The sequence below is a fragment of the Palaemon carinicauda genome, chromosome 43, assembly GCF_036898095.1.
Source record: "Palaemon carinicauda isolate YSFRI2023 chromosome 43, ASM3689809v2, whole genome shotgun sequence".
NCBI classification, from domain to species: domain Eukaryota; kingdom Metazoa; phylum Arthropoda; class Malacostraca; order Decapoda; family Palaemonidae; genus Palaemon; species Palaemon carinicauda.
Genome location: NC_090767.1, coordinates 31575352 through 31582851, shown reverse-complemented (window position 1 = coordinate 31582851; position 7500 = coordinate 31575352). Strand labels below are relative to the sequence as shown.

The 7500-nt window shown below is 32.3% G+C and overlaps 1 non-coding gene across 1 annotated transcript; it reads left to right on the top strand.

Annotated features, from left to right (window-relative positions):
* The first annotated feature begins 3035 nt into the window (after positions 1 to 3035).
* On the top strand, positions 3036 to 3108 carry TRNAR-UCG (transfer RNA arginine (anticodon UCG)). The gene has a single exon. It is a non-coding gene; the product is annotated as a tRNA-Arg (tRNA).
* Positions 3109 to 7500: the final 4392 nt, after the last annotated feature.

Here is a 7500-nt window from a genome sequence, read left to right as displayed (position 1 = left end):
TATATTTATTTCCTTTTTTCCTTTCCTCACTGGGCTACTTTTCCTTGTTGAATCCCTTGGGCTTATAGCATCTTGCTTTCCCAACTAGGGTTGTAGCTTAATAATAAAAATAATAATAATGATAATAATAATAATAATAATAATAATAATAATAATAATATTACCCTTATTATTATTATTATTATTATTATTATTATTATTATTATTATTATTATTATTATTATTATTATCATCTTTTTATATTTTCTATCATTATTAATATTATTTTTATCATTATCTTTGTTAGTACCATTATTACTGAAATTATCATCATATTAAGACTTCTCAAGTCAAAGTCTGTAGGCTACTGGGATGATTCTGATAACGGAGGCAGGACATTTATTAAAAGCATAAAACTATTAGAAATTCTCCACCCGTAATTCATGTATTCATGACACACATGCACACACACACACACACATATATATATATATATATATATATATATATATATATATATATATATATATATATATATATCTGTGTGTGTTTGTATTTTATATCTTAAATGAGCCAAGAAATTATTTAATAAAATCAATTTCAAACTGAACTTGCAAGTTTGTGTAATGCATTATTATTATTATTATTATTATTATTATTATCATTATTATTACTATTATTATTATCATCATCATCTGCTGACCCAAACAACAAAACTAACTTTCCTTTAAAACGTCCAACTATCAGCAAAAATTGACATTATGCATCAAGAAAGGCTAGTACAGTAAATATAATTTTAAATCGTTTGTATGGCGAAAAACAACGAGAACGTCACTGAAATTTAAATAAAATACCTCGAAATAAATGATTAGCAAATAGATCAGTTTGTAAACACTCGCTCCCCTGTGTCCCGCAACACACAAAACACTCCTGCTTTTGTTCGACCGTCCCCGCAACACACATTATTATTATTATTTTTATTATTATTATTATTATTATTATTATTATTATTATTATTATTATTATTATTACTTGCTAAGCTACAACCCTAGTAGGGAAAGCAAGAAGATATAAATGTAAAAGTTCCAATTGTGAAAATAGCCCAGTGGGGAAAGGAAATAAGGAAATTAATAAAACACAAAAACGTAGGGGAGAGTGGTAGGGAAGTGTGTCCTGTTAGCCAACACTCGTCTGTTTTCAAGGTCATTGGGTTACAGCTCAAAAGGAAACCCCGTTATATGGGCTAATAACATTTTCAGCTGACATACACCATTAATAGTTATCGATTTTAGGACTACCAGATATTATTATTTCATGGAAAATGTCCCATTCCTTAATATGATTAACAGAGATGGCTACAGAAATGGAAGTATAGTGTTATGAGTTATACAATTCGTGGTCTCTGAAAGATAGGGAAAAGAAACCCCGTTTTTAGGAACATCAACTTTTAATCTCTTCTATGAAGTATCTACATATTTTCTTCATAGTCCTTTTTCATATTAATTATAATCAAATTATAGTAAATACTATTCAAATATAAAGGGAGTTTAGCAAATACTATGGCGTTTTAAACAAAACTTTCACATGATTAATGGAAGTTAGTATGTATATATACAGATATATATATATATATATATATATATATATATATATATATATATATATATATATATATATACATATATATATATATATATATATATATATATATATATATATATATATATATATATATATATATATATATATATATATATATATATATATACAGATATATATATATATATATATATATATATATATATATATATATATATATATGTATATATATATATATATATATATATATATATATATATATATATATATATATATATATTTTTATATATATATATATATATATATATATATATATATATATATATATATATATATATATATATATATGTATGTATGTATATATATATATATATATATATATATATATATGTGTGTGTGTGTGTGTGTGTGTCTGTGTGATATGTGCGCGTGTTCCCATATGCAATTGCTAGTACCAATGAGTGGCTCCTATATAAAGAAAAGTATATAATCAAAATGAAGTTCACACAAATGCTAAACGTGGGTGAAATCCTTGAACAGAAAACTTCCATAATCGTAGCCACTTAAAAATCACAGAAAGCTCACCAAGAGCACATCAAACCCTTTCACATGCCTTTACCTTTGGAGATTACTAATAGTCCAACAGCCTCTGCAACCCACTACAGTTAACTGTTCACAAGGAGGTTATCAGGGATAAGTATCATCATCATTATTATTATTATTATTATTATTATTTTTATTATTATTACTACAACTACTTACTAAACTACAACCTTATTTGTAAAAGCAGGATATTATAAGCCCAAGGGCTCCAACAGGGAAAATAGACCATTGAGGAAAGGAAACAAATAAACTACTAAAGTAATGAACAGTTAAAATACTCTACGAACAATAATAACATTAAAGTAAATATTTCATATATTAACTATAAAAGCTTAAAAAAAATAAGATGAAGAAAAATAAGATACAATAGTGTGCCTGCGTGTACCCTTAAGCAAGAGAACTCTAACCCAAGATAGTAGAAGACCAGGGTACAGAGGCTATATCACTCTCCAAAACTAGAGAGCAATGGTTTGATTTTGGAGTGTCCTTCTCCTAGAAGAGCTGTTTACCATAGCTAAAGAGTCTCTTCTACTCTTACTAAGAGGAAAGTGGCCACTGAACAATTACAGTCCAGTAGTTAACCCTTTGAGAGAAGATGAAATGTTTGGTATTCTCAGTGTTGTCAAGTGTAAAAGGATAGAGGAAAATATGTAAAGAATACACCAGATTATTCGGTGTGTGTGTAGGCAAAGGGAAAATGAACCATAACCAGAGAGAAGGATCCAATGTAGTACTGTCTACAAACTGGTCTTTTAGCAACATATGACATGTCAAACTTCGTAACCACGCAAACATGGCAATCTATAATCATTCAGTGAAAATGATTCAGTGCAAGTTGCATTACATTGCAAGGTGGCCGTGTGGCCTAACGGATAAGGCGTCGGACTTCGGATCCGAAGATTGCAGGTTCGAATCCTGTCACGGTCGTTTATGTCTTTGTGTTTTGTGCTACTTAGAAAGAGTTCTCTTTAATATTTCACAGATCTTCTTTATAATGAAGATTATGGAAAGACATCCTCCACCATATCTGAAACGTCGTGAAATCTGATCAAATCTTGCATACATCAGGATTGTGATGCACCAACATATGTATTTTTAGAGAGCCCAGTGAGGGTAGGACCTGTGAAGTGTAAATGTAAACTGTCGCTTGTATAGTTTTAGATACTCCAACATAAGATGAATTACCTGCAAAATTCAAATAGGAAAACAAAACCATATATTTTTTAGTCATATACAAGTGAATAAGAAACGAGACATTGATAATGAATGAAAAGAAAAAATGTATGAGTGGACACTTAAATACTAAAATATCAGGACTAATATTAATCCTGCTAAAATATAAGAGTACAAACGAGCGTATGGGATTTAAACGTGTGTGCTTATCCACCTTGGAAACTTATTTGTGTCATTTAAAATGAACCTCTAACATATTACCTGAATATGTATCTTATAAGAAGAAGCCCGAAGGAGATTACCAAACCTTTTTTGGGTAAAAAAAGGGGAGGCAAGACATGCTCTCGAATTAAGTTGGCGAATTAGTTTTCCCTATTTCACCTCAGGCAAACGAGTGATTGCAGTTTGAAGAACACAATATTGGCTGCAGCGACTTTTCTTAGTTTCCAGGTCTCCTTCAGGGAATTCTAAAGATTAAGAACCTTGTCTCTTGAACAACCCCTTTTTTTCTTTTTTGCCAAGAAATGTACATAAAATGTTTTCCTGCCGATTGTGCATTTATGTTGTTTGTATATTTGTCTAACTACTTGGTTGTCCTATTCTTAGGATGCTATATGAACTTATGGGGTTCGTTCACATTTCTATTGATTAGAATTATATAAGAGCCTTTTTTTTTTAAATAAAAATGAAAAGTTGCGTTAAAAGATTTCTATTCATCTGAAAGTGATTTTATTAGGTTACTTAGAATGAGGTAAAGATAGATCACATGATAGAGAGGAGGGGCCCTGACTTATATTATGGACCAGGTAAAAGTAAGACGAAGTAAAATTCATTTAAAGGAGGTTTCTACGCCTTTAATAACATCGGAAATGGGAAAGTTTTGCAAACTAAATAAATGTGGCATGTTTTGTGTTATGATGTTCATACCAAATGACATACCACATTTCCCAACATTCGATCTGTGGATATCGGGTTGTTGTGGCCTGATTGGTAACGTCTCTGTCTGGTGTTTTCCGGACTGGAGTTCGAGTCCTGCGCAAACTCGTTAGTGCCATTAGTGTTTGCAACCTTACCATCCTTGTGAGCTAATTTTGTGGGGTTTGGGGGAGCCTATAGGTCTATCTGCTGAGTCATCAGCAGCCACTGCCTGGCCCTCCCTGGTCCTAGCTTGGGTGGAGAAGAGGCTTGGGCACTGATCGTATAATATATGGTAAGTCTCTAGGGCATTGTCCTGATTGCTAGGGCAATGTCCCTGTCTCTGCTATTCATGAGCAACCTTTAAACCTATGATTACATACATAAAGATCATTGACTGGCCAACTGTGAAATTGTCTCCCTAGTTCTGTCATATCTGACTTGTAAAACTCTAACCCTGATTGGTATATGATTGCGTGACCATCTATACTCATTTTCTTTAATGAGGCGCATTTGCGGTCCCCATTTAGCTCGGAAAAGTTTCCTGTTATCTGATTGGTTAGAATTATCTTGTTCAACCAATTAGCGAACAGGAAACTTTTCCAAGCTAAAAGGGCACCCCTGCGAGTTGGTACAAATCTGCCTCACTGAAAAGAATTGACTATAGTTCTGTGATATCTGACTCGTAAAACTCTTAAGCCTGATTGGTATTAGATTTTATGACCAACTAGAAATGTCAGCCGCTTATGGCGCATATGCTCCTTAAACGTTCAGGTGGTGGGGTTGCATGAATAAACCTCATCTTATAAGGACTTCTTGATGAAAACCGAATGGCTAACACTTTTAAGTGTCACGCTCTTGAAGAGTGAAAGGAAATAATATAAATATAAATATATATATATATATATATATATATATATATATATATATATATATATATATGTGTGTGTGTGTGTGTGTGTGTGTGTGTGTGTGTGTGTATGTGTGTGTATGTGTAGAAAGAAGTAGAATAGGTATGCTAACAGTATGCAGAATTTCTCGTTAGTATAATAGAGAGTATGGGGCCGCCTCTATTGTTGTAGGAATAAAACGAGAGTGGTAATGCGGTATATTGTGAAATGGGGACATGAGAAGTACGGTGAAGAAAAAACGGTAGTTTTTGGAAGTGCAAAAAAAAAAAAAAAAATCATACTTAGGTGTACAGGAGTTGGATAAAATATTCAAGAAGAGAGTGACAAACAAAAGGGCGTTAAGTGGTAAATAAATAAAAAGAAAAGGTAGCAAGTATTGAACTTTAACAATAGAAATATATTTCACAGACGAATAAACCCAGAACGTATCTCGATTAACGAATAGATGCATCATAGAATAACATGATAATAGAGAAAAACTGTCAGGAGAGACCAGTTCTATGGGTCGATGGAGTGAGTCTTTTGAAGAGTAGTGGAATATGAAGGGTAGAAGAGTGGCAGACATAAGTAATGTAAGAGTGGAAAGGGTTAGTAGGATAAGTTTGAGAGTGCTTGTGAAAGTGGCTGTTCTTCGTGTAAAGAGGACAATTAGAAGGATGAAAAATGAAAAACCATTAGAAGTTATCAGGATAACAAGTGAGAGGCTTTGTCGTTAAGGCGAAACTGTGACAGAAGGGCTAAGGAGTGTTATAGAGGTATGTCTGAATAAAAGAATGGCTTCAAAGTGATGGGTGTAGAGACTAATTGCTTCTTTTGTAAAAGGACAAAGGTCTTAGAAGAGACTAAGAATTATGTGGACATTTAACAGAGAGGATTTAATGTAGGATGGTGATTCAAAAAGTAAGACAGAGGTTAGATAGATTTACAGTAATAAGGCAAGAAAAATTCTGATTTACTGATTTACTTAAGGAAGAGTGTGCATGGAAACAAATATGTGAAACGTTTGGGCTTTCTTTTATAGATTATCATAGAGAGAGAGAGAGAGAGAGAGAGAGAGAGAGAGAGAGAGAGAGAGAGAGAGAGAGAGAGAGAGAGTTCGGCCATATTTCATTGAGTAGTCATTATTATGCATTCCCCCAAAGAAATATTGTAGAATCCTTTTTAATTATCTATACCAAAGCTCTTCATTTAAATCTAAGCCATGGTCTGTTTTCCAGTGAATGTGTATTGTTTTTTTTTTTCTTAAATCTTCCTAATTTGTATTCTTTTTTTACCTGGAAATATTGGCCCTGTTCATAGTTTTGTTCATTAACTTTCCTGGTATCTCCTCTCTTAATAGACAATTCTCTCCTAATAGATAGTTATTAGATATGTGTGTGGTCTATTGATTAATTTTTACCAGTTATTTATGAATATTTAATAGCCACAATGATATCCTAAGGTCCCGATTTCTTTTCAAATTATACCTGTCACTACAAAGCCAGAGCTCGAATTCTACCAAAGGAATTAGAATTTTTTATTGTACTGCACGCTTTTCATACACGTTCATACACTGCAATATTATTGTTTTTTTTTCTTATATCTCGTTCTCTCCAGCACTGATAATAGAAATACCTGTTTAAGCTTGCCATTGCATGGTTTACATTTTTTTTTTAATTTTTGTACCATTACTACCCTCAACTGTTTGTATATAGACTCGTTATCTTATTGAGTAAACTCACTTATTTTACCTCGCCTCTCTGTTAGTACCAAAAAGCTACTTTATGACATTGTTACAATTCATTCGCAGACTTTTGTTTAAGAATTATAGTAGAAAGTCTATCCAAAATGTGTGAGGAAATCGAGAACCTACAAGAGCATCTTAGCTATCACAAAAACATATAGAATTGGTAAAATCAGAATAGTAAATCCTATAACTATACAATTGAAACAGAGATATAATACGAGCATTCTGAACCATTCGAAATAAGAACACGTCTGCAGAGTAACCTAAAATAATTGGGACTCCTCTTTCACTTAAGCCTTTTTCCATTTAAAGAGTAAAACTTATTAGATCAAAATAGAAATGGGTCATGAAATCGAGACTCAAGGAAATCGAAATAAAGTCTGTTTCGTAGACAGTTGGGCATAAATCATAAAGTCCAATAGATTGGATTTATGAAGCCATATGGTCCTGCACTGGCTCGGGTAGGTTGGGTAAATAGACTCAATAAAAGAGCGATTTCTTCATCTCACCATCTTTTTTCTTTTTCAAACATTGTCCAACAATAGATCATTTGCACTATTCTATCACTCGTTATCCACTGAGCAGAAAGATTGC